Source organism: Leptonychotes weddellii, chromosome 15, assembly GCF_054177405.1.
Source record: "Leptonychotes weddellii isolate Sample4059 chromosome 15, ASM5417740v2, whole genome shotgun sequence".
Taxonomy (NCBI): domain Eukaryota; kingdom Metazoa; phylum Chordata; class Mammalia; order Carnivora; family Phocidae; genus Leptonychotes; species Leptonychotes weddellii.
Genome location: NC_138383.1, coordinates 39,972,363 through 39,998,298, shown reverse-complemented (window position 1 = coordinate 39,998,298; position 25,936 = coordinate 39,972,363). Strand labels below are relative to the sequence as shown.

Below are 25,936 nucleotides of genomic sequence, written 5' to 3'. Positions count from 1 at the left end.
GGGAATTTTGACAGCCGACTGTCTTTGGACTCTAGCTGCAACTCAACTCTTTCCTGGATCTCCATCTGGGCAGCCTACCCTGTAAATTTTGGACTCGCCAACCTTTACAATCATGTGAATCAATTACTTAAAATCTAACCCACCCACCCTTAAGAAAGAGAGAGAAAGAGAGTTACTTTTTTTCTTTTAAATATATACATACATTCTATTAGTTCTGTTTCTCTAGAGAACCCTAAGATACCCCCATATCCTCAGTTCTGTTACGATAATATAGCAGCCTTTATTATTATAGGCTTAGCATGTCAATAAACTCTAGTGGAATAAATACTCTCCACCCCTCATACTGCTTAAACTCTACTCCCTGGATACCCTCCAGGCAAATCAATGCCTTCAAGGGTTATCAAACGTAAAAAACCCGCTTCCAACCTACAACAAACAAGAAAGATATCCTCAACAAGGGCTACTGACATGCAAACAGGTAACTAAGAACTCACCCTACCTATTCTGTGTTTTCATCTCTCTCTCCACTAAGTTTCTGATATTCACTACCATTACAATTTATAAGCACTATCTTGTTACTGCTGATCTTTCCTTTCTTCCCATTTTTTTCTCCTTGTTTCCTGGCCTGTCTACCTCATCATTTCTTGGCTCTCCCTTTACAGACATTAATCAGCATGCATCTCCACAATCCCATGGCACACCCATCAAACATGTTAGATATAATCGTCATCCCAGCAGTGTTTACTTGTTGATGGGTGCTCAAATACTGCTTCTTCACTGATTAAAAAGTGAAAGTTTCCTCCTCTTCCTTGACCTAAGGCATGAAGCCATTTTGAAGGTTCCAAAGAAACTGAATTCTGATTTATTTAGATTTTATTGTATATCACTTTCTAGTGCTTTTCATCTGAAACGAGTTGTTCTCCATGTTACAACTGTGTATGCCTATCAACAGTGAAAGGGAATGTGAAAAAAGACTTTTTTTTTTTTAAAGATTTGAGAGCAAGAGAGAGGGAGAGTGAGTGAGCGAGCAAGCCTGAGCGGGGGGTAGGGAGAGAGGGAGCCTGATGTGGGGTTCAATCCCAGGACCTTGAGATCCTGATCTGAGCTGAAGGCATATGCTTAACTGACTGAGCCACCCAGGCGCCCCAAATATTTCTTGTTTTAATATGATTTTAGAGATTGTGGGTCATTTCTTTTTACTTCAGTGTCACAACACACTTAAATAGAAACAAAAGGAAAAGATCTAGTTTTATGATAATTTTACATACAGACTGATAAGAACACTGACAAAACAAAATGGTTCTCAAATATAAACTATTCCTTCTAAAAATGTCATTTCCTGTAAATTGTGTTTTACTTTATCAAATCCATTATTTCCAGATTCTCTGGGATTCCATGATGCCAAATAAATATCTTATAAAAATGAAAATTACTAAATTATACTACTTACTCTCTTTCAATTTGGATTCTATTATACTATTTGACATCAAAAGAAAATGAATTCAACAAACTGATGCCACTGACCTCTGCAAGTTTAAATCCATTTAGACAATGATTCTTTAGGTTGAAAAACACCTATGGGAATCAGAACAATAAATGCCACATGTGTATTTTTGTCAAATTGGATATATTAAAATAGGAAGAAGGAAATAACCAGGTGTACATTAGAATCACTTGAGGAACTTCCTGAAGATAATCATGGTAAAGGGTCTTATCCTCAGAGATTCTGAGGAGACATCTAAATTTTTTAAAAGTCTCCAAGTGATTCTGATGCACATCTCAGTAGAAAACCACACCCTCAACAGTATAAACTACAGCCAGTCCTAAAGGGTTAAAAGCAAAATTTCATCAAGAAATCATCAGTGTCAGAAAATGGTATCTGGGCTCCAAGGGCAAAAATCAAATTACAAGGCCAAGTTACTCAGATTTCAACGGTAATTCCAACTGCCACTCAAATTCAAAAAAATATTTACAAGACTCCTCAGATATGAAGAGGTATTATATTAACAGGAAAAAGAGGTCAATCCAACATTTTGAAATAAGTATTTTTCATTACAGTTAAGCTTTTATTAAGATTTTTAAAAAAGATTTTATTTATTCATTTTATTTGAGAGTGTGTGTGCTCATGTGCGCACACACGCAAGGAAGGGCAGGGGCAGAGGGAGAGAGAGAATTCCAAGCAGACTCCACACCAAGTGCAGAGCTGGAGGGATATGGGGGTTGATGTCACACCCTGGGATCCTGACCTGAGTGGAAACCAGGAGTCGGAGGCTTAACCAGCTGTGCCACCCAGGCGCCCCTCATTAAAGATTTAAAAAAAATACTTCAAGAAGGGGTTCCTGGGTGGCTCAGTCGTTTAAGCATCTGCCTTTGGGTAATGATCTCGGGGTCCTGGGATCAAGCCCTTCATCTGGCCCACCACTCAGCAGGGAGTCTTCTCCCTCTGCCCCTCCCCTTGTTTGTTTGCTCTTTCCCTCGTTCCCTCTCTCAAATAAATAAATAAAATCTTAAAGGGCGCCTGGGTGGCTCAGTCGGTTAAGCGACTGCCTTCGGCTCAGGTCATGATCCTGGGGTCCTGGGATCGAGTCCCGCATCGGGCTCCCTGCTCTGCGGGGAGCCTGCTTCTCCCTCTCCCACTCCCCCTTGCTTGTGTTCCCTCTCTCGCTGTGTCTCTGTCAAATAAATAAATAAAATCTTTAAAAAAAATAAAAATATAAATAAATAAATAAATTTAAAAAAATCTTAAAAAAATACTTCAAGCTGGCCTGTTCATTATTTAAATAGTCTTCCTGGTATGTTCTAATAGACAACGTTCTTTTGCATCTATATTAACTTTGTTACCTTTTATTTTGATTGTGTCTTCTCCCCAAGAACCAGAAAGTATTTTAGGTTTTGCCAACCTCAGTATCTATAGCAAGAAAACAACAATAAACAATATGTAAAGCCATTTGCAATGACGTGAATGGAGCTAGAGATGCTATTTGTCTTTCTCTGACTTATTTCGCTTAGCTAGAGAGTATTATGCTAAGCGAAATAAGTCCGAGAAAGACAGCATGATTTCACTCGTATGTGGAATTTAAGAAGCAAAACAAACGAATAAAGCAGAAAAAAAAAAAAGAGAGAGAGAGAGGCAAACCAAGAAGCAGACTCTTAACTACAGAGAACAAACTGATGGTGACCAGAAGGAAAGTGGGTGGGAGGGGGATATGTTAAATAGGTGATGGGGATTAAGGAGTACAGTGTACTCCTTAATCAGGTGTACAATACACTATATTATACACCTGAAACTAATATTACATTGTATGTTAACTGGAATTTAAATAAAAACATGAAAAAAAGATGAGGGGCGCCTGGATGGCCAATCAGTTAAACATTTGACTCTTGATTTCGGCTCAGGTCATGATCTCAGGGTCGTGAGACTGAGCCCCACATCGGGCTCCAAGCTCAGTGTAGAGCCTGCTTGGGATTCTCTTTCCCTCTCCCTCTGTCCCGACCCACCACCTTGTGCTCTCACACACAAACACACTCTATCTCAAAAAAAAAAAAATTAAAAAAACAGTATGTAAAGAACAGGTGTGTTTCTGTTCCAATTAAACTTTACTGGAACTGAACTTTGAATTTCATGCAATCTTTTTTTTAACAAATTGATAATTTATAAAATTAACAAATTTTTTATAAAAGTTTACAAAATATTCTTTTGCTTTTTTCAAGCACTAAAAATTGTAAAATTAATGCTTAGCTCATAGGCTGTACAAAAAGAAGTAGCAGGCAGGACTTGGTTTGCCAGCCATAATTTCCAAACCCCCTTAACCAAACAAATGAAGTTAACTGATACAGGCCACTTTTACTAATAGGATCTATTTCACAGAACTGTTGAGCAGATTGAATGAGTTGATTACATATAAAGTGCTTACAACAGTACCTGTACATAGGAAGTGCTATATGATTTTATATATCTATACCTTAATTTCTTTCTGTATCTTCTCTATTTTGTTTAATATCCCCTCCCCTATTAGCCTATCACACTGAAATGTTTTGTCTAAAATCTGTTATAAAAAGGGAAAATCCTTCATTGTTGAGGGAGAAAAAGTATTCAATAATGATTCATTAGTTTTTCCTTGAAACTAACTTTCTAGCTCTCTTTCCCAAAAATCTAAAGTAAATACCTACCTGCAATTTATCCATAGCAGTAGTCCTATTAACTGCAATCTCAGGCAAAAAACAAAACAAAACATCTTACCTACCTACTAAGACCTCAGAGGAGGACATAAAGAATCCTAATTTCCAACACACTAATGCAACTGCATTTAGGAAGGACTTGCCTATGAATGCACCATTGCATGATAACCAAGGCATAGCTTGCAAATTCAGGTTTAAGAGTACTTTTTTCCTTTAGTTAATCAATTAGCGAAAGAAAGTTAGTGATTCTCATCCTGGCCTGGCCCAGACTAATACTAAAATGTGAGTCAAAGAATCTAAGGAAAAGCTACCTAGAACACGAGTAAGGCCATTATCTCCAGAAAGGTATAATGATGCAGCATTCCACATGTTCAAGTCTTCATTATTAAATGTTTTATTTTGGGTACACTCCCCTTACCATGTTTTGCAATTTTCCTTTCCCCTTCAAGATTCAGCCTGAAAGCAGTCTATCACTACCTCTGTGAAGTCCACCCTGGCTAGCACACTCCCCTTTGCAGAGGTAGGTTCCCTCTTTTTTAGTCTTACTGTATCATGTATACATATATATATATAACCCTAATAACCATTTACTGACACTACATGCTAGGCTTCTTTACTACAATGTTTAATTCTCACAATACCCAACAAAGAAACTAATATCCTCATTTAACAGATGAAGAAGTCATGTATCCAAGGTCAAACAGTTGGATATTGGCAGGACCAGGATTCAAACCAGGTTTGCTTTTGACTCCCACACCAATGGTTTCAAACAGCAGGAATGTGAACAGAGAGGAGGCCAAGTAGGCAAGACTCTCTTTTTATCTGCTTATATATTGAGTTTCTGCATACAAGGTTGTTTGGGAAAAGTTTCCCCTCTTAAGATAAATTTGAGGAGCACCTGGGTGGCTCAGTCTGACTCTTGATTTCAGTTCAGGTCATGATCTTGGAGTCCTGGGATTGAGACCTACTTCAGGCTCCACGCTCAGCAGTGGAGTCTGCTAAAGGATTTTCTCCCTCTCCCTCTGCCCCTTCCCCCGCTGCCTTCACACACACCCTCTCTCTCTCTCAAATAAATAAATCTTTAAAAAAAAGATAAATTTGAAAAATCACTGATACTATCTTGTGTCGCACATTCTAAGTAACTATATATATATGCCATCTCCAGTACCACACTGACCTCCTTAGAAGGCAAACACTGAACTGAATTTCTTTGCCTCTAGAACCAGGCATAGGGTCTTGGCACTCAAAAAATGTTTGCAGGAAATCAAGCCTTCAAAGCAAAACTTTCCAAATTAATTAACTATACTTCCACAGTTACAGGCAATTATAAAATAATTTATAACTGCACAGCGATTTATACTTAATGAAATTCTTTCATATACATATTATCTTTTTTTTTTAAAGATTTTTTTTTATTTATTTATTTGAGAGAGAGAATGAGGTAGAGAAAGCATGAGAGGGGGGAGGGTCAGAGGGAGAAGCAGACTCCCTGCTGAGCAGGGAGCCCAATGCGGGACTCGATCCTGGGACTCCAGGATCATGACCTGAGCCGAAGGCAGTCGCTTAACCAACTGAGCCACCCAGGCGCCCCTACATATTATCTTCTTAAAAAAGAGAAACCAAGCCGAACGTTTTACAATGTTTTCCAAAATGCACATTTATTCAATATTCAAGGCTTTATTTTAATAAGACATCAGTTATCCAACAACTGTCAAAAGTATTGGCAAAAGTTATTAACCGTGTTTTATTTTGTTTTAATTGCCATACCAAAATACTATTAGGGTTCACCGTATTAAATTGCCAATAATGGAAATTACACAGGTTCAACCTAATACTTATCAATACTATTTAAAGAGTATTAGCAAAGTTCTCAGCATAAATAGCAGAACTTGAGGGATTTATTTACAGTTTTTTTTTTGTTTTTTTTTTTTTAAAGATTTTATTTATTTATTTGACAGAGAGAGAGCGCGAGAGAGGGAACACAAGCAGGGGGAGTGGGAGAGGGAGAAGCAGGCTTCCCGCTGAGCAGGGAGCCCGATGCGGGGCTCGATCCCAGGACCCTGGGATCAGGACCCGAGCCGAAGGCAGACGCTTAACGACTGAGCCACCCAGGCGCCCCTTATTTACAGTTTTAACCAAAAAAATTAAGCAGAGTAACTCCCTCCTCTGTGATTTCATACTTGTTTGTATATATACACATAATTTAACAATTCTCACACTACACTCTAATTATCTGCCTTGATATCTCAACACCACTCCTCCAAAGCCTCCAACCTTGACATATTCCTCCTTGTATCTCTATCAAATATCATGGTAATTCTTTTTTTAAAAAAATCATGGTAATTAACATACAATTGGTATTTAGTAAATGTTTCTAAATGACTTCTACAGGCATCATAGTAAAACAGATAAAAATCTACTATGTCCTCAGAACTAAAGATGCACTGTATCACTTTACTCTCATTCTACTTTTTTAAAATTCCAAAAAATTCAAATTTTGAAATGTAGGCACAAATCAAAGTCCAGCTCCCTGGGGCTGGTTTCAATATAATTTTTTTCTTTTTAAAGGCTGAACACTGATTATACTACAACTTTAAAATTGAAGACCTTTTTACATTCTAACATGTGTATTACTTTAATGTATTACATGTTTTTTGTTTCTGCTTATAAATGTTACATTTTCAGGTGACAATTAGACAGACATAGCTACAACAGCCCTGTAAGCCTGATGTTTTAAGTTAAAACTACGTCACACACACGCACAAATCCAATGCTGTAACGCAAGAAAAAAGTTTCCTAATGTTTTCCAATCACACAAATAACAGTATATATACCGCTTTTTTTTTTTTTTTAAGATTTTATTTATTTGAGAGAGAGAGCAAGAGAGAGCAGGCGCGGGGGGAGGGGCAGAGGGAGAAGCAGAGAAGCCCGATGTGGGACTCCATCCCAGAACCCTGGTATATGACCTGAGCCAAAGGCAGACGCTTAACCGACTGAGCCACACAGGCGCCCCGAAGATAGATTCTGTGCCTTTTTTTTTTTTTTTGGAATAAGGTTTGGTGAATACTAACTAATGCAAATAGTCCATTATGACAATGCAGAAATCACTACAATTCTTAAGCAAGGGAGCAAGGTTTTAAAATTGGTATTTCATGGTGATTGTTTTGGAGATAATACATAAGAGATATTAAAGCAAGGGAAAGCTGGAAGTAGAAGATGACAGAGGCCTGGACTGGGATGGAGCAATGGGAATGATGTGAAAAAAAGAGCTTTTATGGTCAAATTGCAATTAAGCAAAAGTGGAATTTTTTTTTTTTTTTGGACACAGTCCACTACTTGCTGCTCTTGGCCTTGAAGATGACCTTCTCTAGTCCTAAAGACAGATCCCCTGTTTATATCCAAGGACAACTGCCCAGGTATTATGACAACACAACTGGAAAACCTTCAGTGTCTGAACTGATTTCTAGTTTGCTATTATCCATAGCAGTGTTTGCCTCCACTGAAACAGATAACAGATAACAGAACTATATTCTTGGTGTCAATTATTCAATTTGTTTACTGAGGATCTTCCAGGTACCCAGTATTCAAACCCAACAATACAGATCTGTGTCCCATGTAGCTCAGCACATAGGAAAGCTGCCTATGACATAAAAGCAATGTTAAGAAATCGTTCCTGTCCATAAGAAACTTATATATGTTGAATATAATTGGAAGATATGAGCTATACATATCCTTTCATTCATTCATTGATTATTATGCTAGGCTCTGTGCTAAGAGGTTTTAAGATTAAACATGGTTAAAATTCAATCTATCCCTAAATTAAAGTACAATCTAGTTTAAAAGTAAGGTGGGAAGGAGGGGACAGGAAAGAAGGCAATAACAAGAATATAACATAAGCTGAAGACTAAGTCAGCTTTATAAACTAAAAGACTAAAAAAACAGAAGTGATTAGAAATTTTTGAGGCAGGTTTTGGAAGAAGGAAAAATAATATGTTGAATAAAACATGACAAATGCAAAATTATTTTAAGCAGTTGGAAAATACAGTGTTGCTGAAAAGTTGAGGCTAAAGATGGCAAACACAAGGAGTCATCAGAAACTAGGTTTTGACTGAATTCAAGAGATTCAGTAGTGAAGGTAACAAGATACAGAACTGTAGTTCTAGTACAGATGAAGAAAAAAATCTTATTTTTAAGGGGCAGAGCCATATTTTAGTATGTTTCTTGAGGGTAGAGACCACCTCTATTACAGACATAAATAAAAAACAATACCTCCTTACATTTAATCTATGCTAAAAACTATCATGAATCCTCATCCATAGGAATGGTCTTCTGCTGAGGCAAATTCTAGCAGCATAAAACAGGGTTGTGTATTGGCCCTTTTTTTCTTTTAAGTGCATTTCTTAATGATTTTACCATTTGGGGATATTCTGGAAAAATAATGCTCTGTGTACCTTCAAACAAGACAGTCGTGTAGCAGATTTAAATTTTTTTCTAAGAGGAATCTTAAGCTACAAGCACTCACACAAATTCTATCTGGGTAAACTAGGTTTTCACAAAAATATTTAAATCCTACATAAAAATGGTCTGTATTTCACGTACGGAACATCTGCACTTTAGGTGCTTGCCAAAGAAATCAATCTCAGTATGTATCGAAGACTGGGTTGAGAGAAATTCTATCCATCGGTCAGACAACAAAGGACAATTTACATACTTTTTCAGATTGCCTTTCCTATGTGGTTGATCTTTCCATATTAAGTGTAATTAAAGACTAGACAACCATCTACCTTAGAGATGTTGATGAGGGTAATGATAATACATAATCCCTGTTATGAAGACCCCTATGAAAAATTCTAATCTGACAGTGGTTAGTTATCTTTCTGAATTAACTAGTTTACTTTTATCATAAGAACATTGTGAAAATAACAGGTTTTTTCATTCTGTTAGCTCATAGAAAGCTAAGAGTTAAATTTGCGCTCTGCCTGTAGCAAGTACATTGTGCTACACCTTTTTGGCCTAGATTCTGATTACATTTTATCCTTACCCTTTGTTTGTTTCTTCTTTCTCTTCATTTTTTATTTTAAATATTTTATTTATTGATTTGACAGAGAGAGAGAGCCAGAGAGCCCAAGTAGGAGGAATGGCAGAGGGAGAGGGAGAAGCAGACTCCCCACTGAGCAGGGAGTCTGATGCAGGGCTTGACCCCAGGACTCTGGGATCACGACCTGAGCCGAAGGCAGATGCTCAACCCACTGAGCACCCAGGCGCCCCTTTCTCTTCACTTTTAATCTATGGTATTTTGTAGTATGTGCATCTTTATAAACTGCCTTAAATAAAGGGTTACAAATCAAATACAGAAACTAAACAGGTAAAACTGTGAATCAGCTAGAAAAAAAGACAACAGTGGTAGAACTGTTTTTGTTTTTTTTTTTAAAAGATTTTAGAGTCAGACACTTAGCAGACTAAAACATCCAGGCACCCCTAGAACTGGGTTTTTAATATAAGTTAAATTAAAATTAAAAATAAAATGATCAGAAAAAAGCATGACTGCGACCCAAACTCTGGACCACCTGGGGCACCTGGCTGACTCCGTCACTGGAGCGTGCTGGAGTGTGCAACACAATCTCAGGGTTGTGGGTTCGAGCTCTGTTTTGGGTGTAGAGATAACTTAAAAAGAAAACCCTGGACCATCCACTTGTAATCTGTGGATAAGGTATTTAATAAATACACAGTGCTGAAAGGTAGGATGGTTGAGGAGATTAAACCAGTTTTCAACCCCTCTGCTTAAAACCTTTCTAGAACAAGGGTCTATATAACAGCTTAAAAAAAAAAAAAAAGGTGAATATCTTGCATTGTACAGAACTTCATGAATTACAAACTGTCTTAATATCTTTTTGATCTTCAACTGCACTGTGTTCTCACAGCTACTTATACAAGAATGCAGAGATCACAAACACAGGTCTACAGAGAACGCAGGTAATATAAATGAGAAAAGCAAGGAAGGTTGTAATGTTTCACTGGCGAGCTTATGCCCATCTAAAGGAGGGCAGCTGCAACTCTGCCTGGACCAACTGCTGCCATGGGAAAATGTGAGCCTCACAGTTGCAAGAGCTCCTAATTTTTCAGGATAATCCAAAAATGGAGACTTTATGCAAAATAGCTAATTTTTAAATGTTGACACAAAAGAATTTTTTTAACGATGCAAGGGAAAGAGAATGCAATTACAGATTTCGTTTTGCCTAAAGGCTGCCTACCAGTGTGTAAATCCTAGCTCAGTACCGGATTAATATGGGTTTTTGAATAGTTGAAGAGACAGAAAGAAAAACAAGATTTAAGAATTTATGGTCTAAAAATATATATATATCAGTGCTAACAATATGATCTATTCTATTTATTCAATTAAAAGCATACAAATTACTAAATAACAAATATTTAAATTAACCTTAGGATAAATTCTGCAACGCAAAAATAAAAAATAATTCTTTGTTATCTACAGACAGCTTCATGTTTACTGAAGTACTATCTGTAATGAAAATTTAGAAACAACCTTATATAACAAAATAAACTAGATCTACATATTAGTAATATATCTAGAAAACATTTTGTTAGGTTAAAAAAATTTGTAGAATAATATACAGTATATAATTCATATAAATTTTTTTTTTTTTTTAAGATTTTATCCATTTATTTGAGAGAGAGAGAATGAGAGACAGAGAGCATGAGAGGGAGGAGGGTCAGAGGGAGAAGCAGACCCCCCGCCGAGCAGGGAGCCCGATGCGGGACTCGATCCCGGGACTCCAGGATCATGACCTGAGCCGAAGGCAGTCGCCTAACCAACTGAGCCACCCAGGCGCCCCTAATTCATATAAATTTTAAGCATTATTGTTTTTTAAAGATTTCATTCATCTATTTGAGAGAGAGAGAGAGGGACAAGCAGACTCCCCACTGAGCTGGAGCCTAACGTGGGGGCTTGATCCCAGGAACCCAAGATCACGATCCCAGCCAAAGTCAGATGCTTAACTGACTGAGCCACCCAGGTGCCCTTTAAGCATTATTTTTTTTCTTTTGTTTTGTTTAAAAACTTTATTTGAGGGCGCCTGGGTGGCTCAGTTGGTTAAGTAACTGCCTTCGGCTCAGGTCATGATCCTGGAGTCCCAGGATCGAGTCCCGCATCGGGCTCCCTGCTCGGCAGGGAGCCTGCTTCTCCCTCTGACCCTCCCCCCTCTCATGTGCTCTCTGTCTCTCTCATTCTCTCTGTCTCAAATAAATAAATAAAATCTTTAATAAAAAAAAAAAACAACTTTATTTGAGAGAGAACATGGGGGAGGGGAAGGGCAGAGGGAGAGGGAGAAGCAGGTTCCCTGCTGAGCAGGGAGCCTGGATGAAAGGCTGGATCCCAGGAGCTGAAGGCAGACACTTAACCAACTGAGCCACCCAGGCGCCCATATTTTAAGAATTATCATACATAGTGTATGGATATGTATATGTATACTTTACTGTTATAGTATAAAAACAGAACAAAAGGATATATACAAACTTGAAGAGGAACTTTACCACTAGGAAGAGTGAGGGAGGGGTAACGGATTAGAAAGAGGTATAAAAGGGATATCAACTACAATAATGCTTTCCTTTTTTTTTTAAGATTTTATTTATTTATTCATAAGAAACAGAGACAGAGAGAGGCAGAGGGAGAAGCAGGCTCCCCGCGGAGCAGGGAGCCTGATGCAGGACTCGATACCAGGACCCTGGGATCATGACCTGAGCCGAAGGCAGACGCTTAACCACATGAGCCACCCAGGCACCCAATAATGCTTTATTTCTTAAACTAAAGCAAATATGACAAAATGTTAACATCTGTCAATTCTGGTAGTAGTTTATGTGGATTTTTTTACATCACTGCAAGTACTTTTCCTGCATGTTCGATATATTCCATAATTAAAATAAATAACAAATTAAACTGGAGATATGTAAAATTAAAAAAAGCATTCTGAGTATAGGTCCCATCACAGGGCCTCCAACAGCAAGCTGATGAAAGCACTGAAGGAATAAATCCTACACTTTTGAAGTCCTACTATGTAGAATTTTGGAGTCCAATAGTGGAGGTTCAAATGTCAACCTGGCCACTTAAAAACTGTGTGACCTTACGCAAATTTTCAAATTTCCTAAGCCTATTTGCCCATTTATAAAAGGAGTTCTACTACCCACCTCAAATAGTTGTGGTGAAACTTAATGAGACAATCAGTGTTAAGAGCCTGCCTGCCATTTTAAATTCCCTCAACAGAGCTCAGGAATAATGAAGAGACAGTAATTTCACTTCGAAAAATGGCAATATGGCACAGTACCTTTTGCACTTTTACATACATAAGTAGAAGAGACCCTTGCTCTCCTAGTGTCCAAGGACAAGAACAAATCACTTTTGCCATCACAAGATGGCAGAAAGTAAAGGTGGACTGCCCTATTACCATTATCAATTCATCTTAATCATCTTCATCATCACCATTAATAACAATGACCAACATTTACTGAATGTTTAGTGAGTGCCAGGTACTGTTCTAGGCTCTTTAAATGCATTAACTCATTTGATACATCACATAAAATTTGATGTAAGCTAGAACAAGAGTGAAAGTAACAGATACCATAAGATTATGAACTGAGAAGAAAAGAAAATTTCTTTCAGGTGAAAAAAATTAGGGAAAGTTGCCTGGAAAAGGAAAATTTGGTATGCAGATTTGAAAGACGGACAGGTGAGGATATACACCGAGGAAAAGAGAAGGGAGTGGCACAGTGAAAACACCTTAAGGAATAGGAAGTATCTTCATAAGGCTGAATTACAGGATACATGGCAGGCAGTAAGAAAAAGGATGAAAAGATGAGCCAGGACACAAGAAAACCCCTTGAGTACCTAATCTGTTTTAAGCTGGTATCTATTAAATAGCATGTTTCCAGCAGCATGCCCTTTGCCCTTTGCTCACTAATGACAGTAAAAAGCTGATTTTTGGCAAAGTGACTTCTCAGAACTGTGGTTCAGGAAAATTAATCTGGCTGCTTTATGTAGTATCCCACATCTACCTCCTAAACCTTTCTCTCATCAGTAACCTTCACCGTCATGATCTTATTTCAAGCACTAATCATTCTTTCCTGAAAAAGTTTCCTAAGTGACCTCCAAACTCCAATCTACATCCCTCACTGCCACCCACATAAACTATCTAAAATACACATCTGATCATAATGCTCATCTTTGCTTGGAACTGTTTGTTGACTTCCAAATTGTCTACCATATATATACAGAATATAATTTACAAAGTCTATCAGTCTACCTTTGCAGCCTCATATCCATACATACCCTACAAATCCCCTCTGCCCAACTACTTTCCAGCATACACATAATAGTTCTTCATGCTTGTACCTGTGCATGTTGCTATTTCCTCTACCTAATGGCCCTGCAATACCTAAGTGACAGATATCATACACAATGTATATCACTATAATCCAGGACCCAGATTTTAAATACTACATAAGGAGGAAAAAAAAAAACCTACATAAGGATACTAAATTTCCTATCCATTTAATTATATCACTAAGAATCTAGAGAAAATTCAAATCCAAAAGTTCTATTTTCAATCAAGTTCCCCCCCTTTTTATAAAACCATTTGAATGGTAAAAACAAAGAGCCATTCTTAAAATCTGACAAATCCTTATACTTAAAACTACTGTAACACTGTACGTTAACTATACTGGAATTAATAATAATAATAATAATAATAGTAATAATAAAATAGCCCCCCCAATCTAACAAATCTAGAAATAGAGAGGGGAGCAGGGAGCTAAGATTTACCCAAGAAATGAATAAGTGATTAAATATTCTGGCTATTAAGGTTTATTACCATATTTTCATAAACAATGAAAAAAATTGGATATAACAGAATTAACAGATTTTACTGTTTTTTTTTTTAAATATTTTATTTATTTGACAGAGAGAGACACAGCGAGAGAGGGAACACTTGCAGGGGGAGTGGGAGAGGGAGAAGCAGGCTTCCCGCCGAGCAGGGAGCCCGATGCGGGGCTCAATCCCAGAACCCTGGGATCATGACCTGAGCCGAAGGCAGACGCTTAACGACTGAGCCACCCAGGCGCCCAAGTTTTAATGTTTTTAATGATTAAACAGTCACTTCAAATTTTTTAAACTATTACGCCATGGTGCTAGCTATTATCTTTATAATCATAAATCTCAACATAAAGATATAAAAAACACCTAACAAAATTATTATTCAAGCCTTCTGGCTCTTTGGAATTGACCTAAATAAGAGTTTTCTGCATAACAGTATATCTCTTTTTTTTTTTTTAAAGATTTTATTTTATTTATTTGACAGAGTGAGAGAACTCGAGAGAGGGAACACAAGCAGGGGGAGCAGGAGAGGGAGAAGCAGGCTCCCCGCTGAGCAGGGAGCCCAATGCGGGCAGGGCTCGATCCCAGTACCCTAGGATCATGACCTGAGCCTAAGGCAGACGTTTAACAATGCCCCCATAACAGTATATCCTTAAAGAGAAATTTATCTCTACCTAGGAAAAAAAACAGCCTATTAATCTAGAGAAATTAAAAACTATCTTAGGCCATTAGTTCTCATTTTTATGGAACCATCACAATATACCCCCAAAGCTTCAAATACACTAGCACAGAGAATATCTAAGATCAAAAGTACTTTAAAAAGTATTGCTTTAGAAATGTTAGAAATAATACTTTATGTGGGAGTCAGTCTTGACTCTTGACTTTATTCCTCTATAACCGATTACTCTGATCTGCCAAGTTTACCTCCTCAACATTTGTTGGATTATTCTTTTGTCTATGCATACCACCATCATCTCTCACTTGGACTGATTTCAACAGGTCTGCCAAAATCCAGTCTTGGGCTGTTAACATCTATCCTCTACACAGCTTGCAGAACCATCTATTTAAGATATAATCTGACCATATCACTTCTCTACCTAAAAACAAAACCTTCATCGGCCCCCTATTTTTTTTTTTTAATTTTATTTATTTATTTGACAGAGAGAGACACAGTGAGAGAGGGAACACAAGCAGGGGGAGTGGGAGAAGGAGAAGCAGGCTTCCCGCAGAGCAGGGAGCCCGATGCAGGGCTCGATCCCAGGACCCTGGGATCATGACCTGAGCCAAAGGCAGATGCTTAACGACTGAGCCACCCAGGCGCCCCTCGGCCCCCTATTTTTTACTTAATATTTGTATAACACTTACTATATGCTAGTCACTGCTTTTAAGTGTTTTACAAGTGTTCATTTACTCCTCATAACTCCTTATGAGAATTTAAGTAACTAGCCTTTATATAGTGTGCACGTGTGTGTACGCACACACGTGTGTAAAATACAGATAACACAGTTATGTAAGCAACAGAGCTGAAAGCTGAACCCAGCACCTGGGCTCCATAGGTGGGGCTCTTCATCACTCAACTATGATGCCTCCCTACTTCCTAAAGTCCACATGCTTCAAAATAGTTTATAAGGCCTTTGATGAGTATCTGATCCCTGCCCACTTTTCAAGTCTCATTTCTAATCAGGTCCCACTTTGCTCACACTCCAGTAACACTGAGCATCATGTAATGTAGGTCAGGTCTTCCCTCTCCCCACTTTGTGACCTTTATGATTCTACTGCTGTCCCCAGTCTGGAGCACCTTCTAGTACCTCATCATGGTTCCTACAACAGACTGCACTGAATACATCCCGATGACAGAATCAATTTTTTAATGCTTCGTAAGGTTAGTGAGCAGTAAGAAACAAAAATTTCCTATTATTAATTACACTGGCAGACATATGAAACAAAAAAACACCAAGTGTTTTAGGACTCAAGTCCCCAGTACACCTAACTGGTTATCCAGTTAAAACACACACAAACTCGGGGCGCCTGGGTGGCTCAGTTGGTTGAGTGACTGCCTTCGGCTCAGGTCATGATCCTGGAGTCCCGGGATCGAGTCCCGTATCGGGCTCCTTGCTTAGCAGGGGGTCTGCTTCTCCCTCTGACCCTCCCCCCTCTCATGTGCTCTCTCTCTCTCATTCTCTCTCTCAAATAAATAAATAAAATCTTTAAAAAAAAACACACACACACAAACAACAATAACCAAAAAACCTTCCCCAACCTTGGTCCTGCTTCAACTCTTTCTTAAGTCTATGATGGAGCCTGGAAATTTACATTTTTAACAGATAAAAACCTACCTCTGATGAAGATGGGCCATTAACACCCTGCTTTACAGGCCAGATCAAGGTAATCAGGCCAGATCAACTCCTCTATACTAACTCATGAACCCAGCCATACTGAACTACTTGGAACTTTCCTCACCAACCAAGCTGTACTCATGAGACTGGGTATAAATCACTTCCTCTGCCTGGGACCCCAAACAACGTGACAGGATTTCTTCAAAAATGTTCAACACCTTTGTGAAGACTTCCTTGAACAGTCTGGGCCCTCATCACACCAAGTACGTTTTGATTATAGCAGTGTTATGCTACCTTTGCATATTAAATTATGTGTTTATATACTTTAAGACCTTCAAGGGTAGGGACTGACAATCATGTTTGTATCCTTAGTACTTGGGATATAATTTAGCTAAATAAGTGTCTGCTGGACAGAAAATCTGATGAAAATTTGTTTTGAAGATTTGTTTTTAGAGAGAAAGAGTGAGAGTGCAAGAGGAAAGGGAGAGAAAGAATCTCAAACAGCCCCCACTGAGCATGGAGCCCAAGGCAGGGCTCAATCTCACGACCCTGAGATCATGACCTGAGCCAAAAACAAGAGTCAGACGCTTAACTGACTGAGCCACCCAGGCACCTCTAAAAAAAAAAAAAAACTGATGAAAATTTAGAAGAGAAATATATCTAATGGTGTTGGGTATTTTTAAAATTTTTATTTTTTAATTTTTATTTTTTTAAGTAGGCTCCAGGCCCAGCATGGAGCCCAACGCATGGCTTGAACTCACAACCCTGAGATCAAGACTTGAGCTAATATCAAGAGCCTGAGCCACCCAGGTGCCCCAGGATTTTTTTTTTTTTAATAGAAAACCAATGCAAGTCTCTATACAAGTGTTACAATGGAAGGGCAAGATATAAAGAATGTAGTAACTGCAATTCTCAAAAATAATCTTACTCTCAAATTATAAATTCTCCTTAATATAAAATAATATCTTTTAGGACAGGACATGGATTTACCAGTTCTGTTTTGAAAGTAAGAGTCTAATCAGTCAAAATGTTCTGTTTTCTGCTGCACTATTTAAAATTTATTATTTGGAATATTCAAATACTAGGAAAGAATCAATGACTAAGATACCCTATTTGCTTTGCTTCTCAGATCACAGCAGTCTCCCTCTAAACAAGCCCCAAATGGAGAAATGGGGAGCTCTTCTCTAAAATCCCAACACTGAACTTTACTCTCAGAATAATTTCTAGAGGGATATATAATACACTTAAATATATTTCTTCAAACTTTTTCTTTGATCTTTAGTTTCCAAACTATAGTTACAATACTGTTTAGAAAACCAGGCAAAATTTAGGTTATTTGATTTAATATTTAAGATTCTAAACAAAATTTTTCTGATAGTCAAAAATGTAAATTGTTTTAATAAATGGGGGAGAGGAGATGAATCTATTTTACAGAAGAACTCCAATTAACACATGTAAACACTGCCCCCTTCCTAAACACTGAACTTGACTAGCTTCCAAAGGATAAAGTAGGAGAAAGAAAAAATACCTTTAGGGTAGAGAAAACTGGCACATACTATATCAACTAAATGATGAAGGTTAACACCACCAGGGATGTTTTGTGTGTATCATATAGCCCTAGACATGATATGATGAGAAGTGCACTTCACCTCTGTGGTATTTCTCCCCAAATCCCTTAACCCCAGTCTATTGAAAAAACACCACACAAACCCAGTTTGGCAGACATCTTACTGGATACCTGACGAGTACTACTCAAGACTGTCAAGGTAATGAGAAACAAGGAACCAATTAACTGTCACAAGCCAGAAGAGGCATAACCAAATGTAATATGGTACCCTGGGCTGGATCTAGAACAGAAAGAGGACATTAATGGAAAAACTAGTCAAATCCATATAAAGTCTGGAGTTTAAGTAACAGTAAATACAAAGACTGACAAATGTACCTCAAAAATTAAAATGTTAACAAGGGGGAAAATTGGGTCCAGGGTGTATGAACTTTCCGCACTATCTTCACAATTTGTCTGTAAATCTAAAATTATTCCAAAATAAAAACTTTAGGGGCACCTGGGTGGCTCAGCTGTTAAGCATCTGCCTTCGGCTCAGGTCATGATCCCAGGTCTTGGGATCGAGCCCCACATCGGGCTCCCTGCTCGGCGGGAAGCCTGCTTCTGTTCCCTCTCTCGCTGTCTCTCTCTCTCTGTCAAATAAATAAATAAAATCTTAAAACAACAACAACAACAAAACTTTATTAAAAAAAACACAGGAAAAATGTGTTTAAATTAATTTAAATTAAATTAATAATATTTAAAAGTACAAAAATGTTCTGATTGTTAAAGATGTAAACCATACTTTACAGTTTAAATAAAATGCTTATTTGCAACATACTTTTACATTAAAAAAATGATTTATTCCATTTGGCACTCATTTACATAGCACTCTTTGCCTATTAAGAAACTTTGAGGGGTGCCTAGGTGGCTCAGTCGGTTGAGTGTGGGACTCTTGATTTGGGCTCAGGTCATGATCTCAGGGCGGTGAGATCAAGTCTGCATCAGGCTCCAAACTCAGTGTGGAGTCAGCTTCAGATTCTCTCTCTCCCTCTGCACAAGCCTCTCTAAATACATACATACATACATACAATCCTAAAAAAAAAAAAACAAAACTATGAACACATCACTGGTTTTCAGATACACATAACGAATACCAAAGAGAAAAAAAAATCCCTAACATTAATTCTTAAGAAATACACTTAAGGGGGGTGTCTGGGTGGCTCAGTCGTTAAGCGTCTGCCTTCAGCTCAGGTCATGATCCCAGGGTCCTGGGATCGAGCCCTGCATCGGGCTCCCTGCTCGGCAGGAAGCCTGCTTCTCCCTCTCCCACTCCCCCTGCTTGTGTTCCTGCTCTCGCTCTCTCTCTCTCTCTGTCAAATAAATAAATAAAATATTAAAAAAAAAAAAAAAAAAAGAAATACACTTAAGGGGTCCCTGTGGGGGCTCAGTCAGTTGAGTGTCTGACTTTGGCTCAGGTCATGATCTCAGGGTCCTGGGATCAAACCTGGCATCCGGCTCCCTGCTCAACAGGGAGTCTGCTTGTCCCTCTGCCCCCCCATTCCATGCTCTCTCTCAAATAAATAAAATCTTAAAAAAAAAACCCTACTATATTAATATATTGACTACTTATTTGATTAACTGTATGTTAAATTCTCCTTTAAAAGGTCTCTAACAATAAAAAAAATCATTTACTGAAGGATTTATAGGCCATTCTTCATTCAATAGTAGCCATTATTCTCTGAGTTAGATACTGTCAACATTATCCACTTATAGATAAGAAAACTGAAGCTTCTGCTCAAAGAACATAGCTGGTAAATTGTGGAATTAGGACTACTAAAATATTCAGATATGGTTTTAGTCAATAGCTTAATCTGTTTTCTGTGATAAGGCTTAAAAAATAAAAATTAGCAACAAAAAAACAAATAATAAAACTGACTCATCTTCATCTTCCCTTTTTTGGCAGTCAGCATATTTTTTCTTAAAGTTTTTATTTTATTTATTCATTTAAGTAATCTCTACACCCAATGTGGGGCTCAAGCTCATGACCCGAGATCAAGAGTCACACACTCTTGTGAGCCAGCCAGGCATCCTGCAGTCAGCCTATTTTTGATAAAATAAAAACAAATATGGAAAGATGAATAAAATATGCCTTAAGCATACAGAACACTAATATCACAAAACATCTTTCTATCTTTGCCATAGACTTATTAAAGTGGATTAATCAATATGCAAAATCTTAATAAACATAAAATTTTCTATGCATTTAAAAATTAAAGTCCTTGAAAATTTCCCAGATTCTTAATTTCACTGTTATCAAAGGACAGTCTCTCAGAAAATTTGTTAACAGCCTTAGTTAACTGTCAATAATTCTTGTCAACACATAAGAGCTCAAAGAACACATAATAAAAATGCAAAAAACAAATAATTACAAGATGCAAATGTAATGCGTCCAGGTGGGTTAATTCACTTCTTATGGATGAGAATTTTGTGGCCCTGATAGGTATGTCGGGAGTGTGACCCTGTTCCCTGGAACAACATAAAATCCCTTTAAAGGAAGTATGAACACTTCTCCCTCCTTCACCTCAATTCCTGAAAGATCACTGGAAGTCAGCTATTACAAAGAACTATAGCTTAGCACATTTCCTTTCACATAACCCTGCATTCAATCTATTACAACAAATATTTATTTACTTATTAATACAACTTATGTATATTTACTTAAATATTAATTTAATACTTAACATTAATTTATTAACACTTGCTTATTAATACTACCAGCATGTATGCAACAAGTATTTATTTACTTATTAATACTACTGTAAAGCAGTATCAGGCACTCTCTGGGAGTCCCTACTCAGATGCCTAAGGCCTTATGTAAGCAAAATAGTTAACAATACAAGACTGTATGTTAATAAATGCCAATTTAAATGATGCAGACAATAAATGCTAATGGACTTTCACCATTTTAGAAAAGGAAGAAATTCACAAACACAAGAATAGTCATAAAAAGGGTCCATTTTGTCAAAAGAATAAGAAATCATGCAAGGCAATACCCAAGTGGTTAAATTCCTATATTTACCTCAATCTAGCTGCTACCCCAACATGTGACCTTAGGGAAAGACATTCTCTAAATTTTAGTTTTCTCACCCATAAAAACACAAATCTGCCTCCAAAAGTAGCAGAACAAATGAAAATGAGTACCACATTCAATATATTTACAAAGTTCCAGAGAAATGTTTATGACAATGTTAAATGACAGTAACTTTAGAGGATACCTTTCCAGAAATATCCTTAATGCACAGATCAATCCTACCTAGGGACATTTCAACCAAAAGCCACCATCTTTTAAAGAGAAAACAATAAATCAAAATAATAAGCACTTATGATGCCTGCATCCACGAGTATAAAGCATTTCACAAATATCAGTTATATCTAACTGCCATGGCAAGGTTAAAAATTATACACATAGGAGTTTAGACACATAAACCAAGGTTCTATTTAAATAACTACCTGAAAATGTCATGCCAAACCAGCAACAAAGCTAAAACAATCCAAAAAGCCTTAACTGCAGTTCATTATTAGGCTCATATATTATAACATTTTTCTTCATGAATACAGATTTCTCAAAACACTTGGCCTTTACAACTAAGATTCACTCTACAGCTAAACAACTTCAGGAGAACAGGTTTTCATCTTTTTTTTTCCTTTATCTTTTCAGAACTCATTGCATACCATTAGTTTTATTTTAAATAGAGCAACATTTTAAGTAAAAACAATTACAGTCCTATTGTAGAAGACTTAAGAACAGTGACAAAGAATTTCCACTTCACATTTAACTATTTCTCTTTCCAACATACATGAAAACAGGTTACCTGTCATAATGAAATATTTTCAAAATAGAGACTTAGACATGAATAAAAAAATCTCTTCTAGGACCACAGCAGACATTGGCCAGCTCAGTTTAAAACCAACTGAGCCTTAAGTCCCTTTGGCAAAAGAGTATGTGACTCACTATTGTAGAACTCAAGGGAAAGAATTGGAAAATTCATTCTGATTGCCCGAAGATTTTGCTTTGAGTCTGTTTTTTAAAGACACCTCCATACTGTTGTCAACTTCCATAGTTTCTACGGCTTGTTTATTAAGATGACAAGTTGTAAGTAAGGTGAGCCACATGTAAACAAAAAGTAAGGTCCTATTTTTTCTTGAATACCTAAAATATGAGCCACAAGGTGTATACATGCACGTATATGTGTGTGTATGTGTAGTATGTATTGACATACATATTATTTAGTACACAAAAGGGAAACATTTACATTGAAAAAATAGAGACAATGAAACATGGATGTTCTAGCTTAGAAAAAGAAAAATTATGATACTGATTTTTCCCTTCCAGAAACATCTCCAAATTTCTAATATTCTAAAGTTATTTTAACTGGAAAAATACATACCAAATAATTCTACTAAAAAAATGAAATCTATCCCAATCTCATTAAAAGTTTTATAAATATAGGATTATGAAGAATTTTAAAAACTGATCTCCAAATTAAGCAAAAGATCCTGTCACGTGTATCAGAAACATCCACAGATACATATTTGGAACTAAAGCTCTCATAAGTCAAATTATTTTAAGCTCCTGATCAATGAATAGTCTACTGAAAAATCACCACTCTTAGTGCACTTCTATACCTTCAAATACTAGGATGGGAATATGTCACATAACAGTGAATTATCATTCTCTACCTTACTCATTCCTCACCATATGAACCCTTCTACCTTCTAATCACATTAAAAATAACAAAAGTGTGAAAATATATCATACACTGACAAACAGTCTTAAGCCTCATCAAAATCACATTTACCATATGAATCTGACATTCTTTTGAAGATGTCTATTCACATGAATGCTTGATGGAAGACATTAAAGTGACCTACCCTCTCTTGTGGTAGTACCTTACAAAAGGTCCCTTTCAAGGGACAACACAAGAAGAAAACCTTTATAAATAGCCTTTAACACAAATTATCTTATCCTTTTTTACTCATCTTTGATATTATTAAAAAATCAGATTTACTGTTCCAATGCAAACTACAGTAAAAGAAAACATCTATAGTATTCTTAGATTTTTGCCATATTTTCTATTACTATTTCTTGCCCAATATTTTTGGCATTCATTAACTTACATTTACTTGACTAAAACAATAAAAAAAAAACATTAACACGGGTTGTATATATGTGTGTGTGTGTATGTATACACAAATACAGAGAGACAATAAGTGTCTGCTTTAGAGCAGGGACATTGCTTTTTACCCCAATTGCAAAAATGTTGGAAACTAAAAACATCAGATTTTAAAATTTACTACAGAGAAATACCTTTGTTGTAGCACCAATTAGTATCCAATAACCTTACAAAACATAAGCAAAAGAAAAATGCTATGAAAGGGCAATCTAGCATTTCACAGCTTCTGCTCTCTTACTCCACCCAGTCTCCTCAGCTCAATGGCTGTTCACAGCATCCACAAATATTAGCCCATTTTTAAAAGGGGAGGGGATGGGTACCAAAATAGGGTTATCTCTAACAAAATCAATATATACAGGAATATCTGGTGAAAAATTGGGTTCCTTTCTCTGATTTATAAAAAAAATAACAGCTTCGAATTTGTTTTAAGAGATCCTCCCCTTCTGAACAATCCAAACAATGATCATTTATAATAGAACATGAAAGAATAAATCACCCTAAATACAGATTACACTTATGCTTTAATAAAAACTGCAACTTGCAATTGCCAGTTATTTTGGAAAACTGTGTCTTGAAAGATACCCATGAGATATTAAAAGCTAGCTGATGTCTTAGAAGCAAATCAGAATTTTTTAAGTAAAAGCTTTTTATCCAACATTTTATCACTGCCGACATGCTCAGGCAGGAAATTTTCCTGATTAAAAGACTGAACCCTGCAGTAATCAAGCCCTGCTGCAGAAAAAAAACACACACACACACAAAAAATTTTAAGCAAATACTACTGTGGCAAAGGAGGAGGGATGACATTACTGGTATGAAAGGCCCAAGCTCTCTCCTCCGCCCTAGACTCAAAATGAAATTCACACAAAACAACCCACCTCCCAACAAAAATAGAATTACCAAAAATGGCATAAATTTTTTGTTTAGCCTTTAAAGCGTTATGAATCTTGAGGACTATGTGTTAAAGTAGAGGTCGGGATAACAGTAATATCTTTATTCTCTACCGAATGCCTCTTAAGGAAAGGGGGGGGGGGACCTTGGCATGACATCGCCCATTGAGAATGAAACCACAAATCTGGTTCTTCTCTTCAAAAGCACAAATTCTTAACCAAAGGACTGATGTAATTTGAACCCAAACGCCAACCCCAAAAGAAAATTTCCTGCCCTCCTCCCAGGGAGTTTCTTGCTAAGTCACTGAAGAAAGGTGGAAAAACAAATAAAGCCAAGGCACCTTGCTCTCTCTTATCTAAAATATTGAAAACCTACTCCTCTTCTCTACTGCTGAGAGAGTTAAAATTTGCCCACCACCTCAAAGACATTTTCTATTTTCTCACCTGGGAGACTAAAGGCGGCACTGCGTTTCCTAAAGGAGTGGGGAGATTAGATGAAGGGGAATGGCTGAGGGCCTCGAAGCTGTGTTACAACGTCAAAAGGCAACTCCCGTCTCAGGAGCCAGGGGTAGAAAAGAAAAACCTGCCTGATTCGGTGGGTGGATGCGGCGGATGGTTCGGAGGGTCGGACCGCTCTTTAGCGGGTGTAGAGGCTGGACCGCCGCACAGAGGGACGAGGGAAGGGGTGGGCCATCCTCCTCAGGTCAACCCCATCCTAAGGACAGGTGGGGGACGGAACGCCTGAAGGCCTATGGGTGCCCAGGCCGCGCGGAGCCGAGCATAGTCCCCGAGCCGCCAACCACGGGTGGGGTGGGGACTGCGGACCTCGCCTTCCGCGGCCAGGGAGAAGAGGGCCAAACCCTTTCCCCAAGATCAGAGAGCGACCTGCTCTCCACGCCCTTCCTACCCAAGAATACTTTTCTTGCTAAGTCACTGAGGGAGGAGGGCGATCTCTTCCCGGGGAGGGCCGCGGGTGGAGTCGCGGCGGCTCCGGCACCCCCCGAACCCGGGTCGGGGAGGAGGGGAGCGAGGGCAGCGCCCTCCCCGGCCTGTCCCCCCTCCTCCCGTGTCTCTCACTCAACGGCCGTCGCGGCCGCCATTTTGAGAGCGAGGAGAGAAGAAGAAGGAGGAGGCGGCGGCGGCAGGGGGAGGGGAGAATGGGAGGGAGGGGACCGGCGCAGCCACCTCGTCAGGCCGCCCGGCCCGGCCCGCAGCCGCCCGAGCGCCGTAGAGAAGACAGAGGGGAGGGCACAGACCCCCTCGCCGCCTTACCGGAGCGCTGCACCGCCGCCTCCGCAGGGCCTCTTCCGTCCTTCACTCCCATCCACCGGCGGGGGAGGGGGAGAGGGAGAGGGAAGGGAGGAAGGAGGGAGGGAGGGAAGGAGGGAGGGGGAGGATGGCGCGCTGGGCCCGGTCCCGGGGAGGGGGAGGGGAGGGGAGCGGGCGGGCTCCTCAGCCGTTCCGGGGCTCGAGCCCAAGCCTGGCGCTCGCGGCTTTTCTCGCTCGCGCCCGAGCGCTCCTCCTTCTCTTTCTCGCTCCTTGGGCCCTGGGATCGCTGCTCGTTCGCTCGCTCACTCGCTATCTCAGCCGCCGGACTCCGCCGCCGCCCCGCCGCTCCAGCTCCGTCTGTCACAGGAGCTGCCCCAACGCCCTGACGTCACCGCGCCGCCGCCGCCGCCGCCACCGCCGCCGCCCCAGACCCGCCGGGATGAGAGAGGGGAGGGGGGCCGGGAGCGGAGAGGGCTGCGGCGCATGCGCCGGCCTGGGCCGGGCCCTGAGCCTCGCTGCCTTCCGCTTAGCCCGCGGGCTGGCGGTGCGGTTTGGCGGTACCGAGTGGCGGGCGGAGGAGTTTGCGCAGGAGGTGCTCC

At 38.9% G+C, this 25,936-nt stretch overlaps 1 protein-coding gene across 4 annotated transcripts in view; it reads right to left on the bottom strand.

The window, feature by feature from the left end:
• The window catches only part of PAFAH1B1 (platelet activating factor acetylhydrolase 1b regulatory subunit 1), an 86,300-nt gene extending 60,591 nt beyond the window's left edge, over nt 1-25,709 (bottom strand). Inside the window, exons 1-2 of one of the 4 annotated variants that reach the window (XM_081805537.1) lie at nt 25,341-25,709; nt 18,462-18,594 (exon numbers count right to left, since the gene is read on the bottom strand). The gene's annotated coding sequence lies outside the window, so the exon portion shown is untranslated. Of the gene's footprint in view, nt 1-2,841; nt 2,909-18,461; nt 18,595-24,512; nt 25,159-25,340 lie in introns of those variants that run through there. The other 3 variants (XM_081805535.1, XM_081805534.1, XM_081805536.1) reach the window with 3 other exon arrangements.
• Nucleotides 25,710-25,936: the final 227 nt, after the last annotated feature.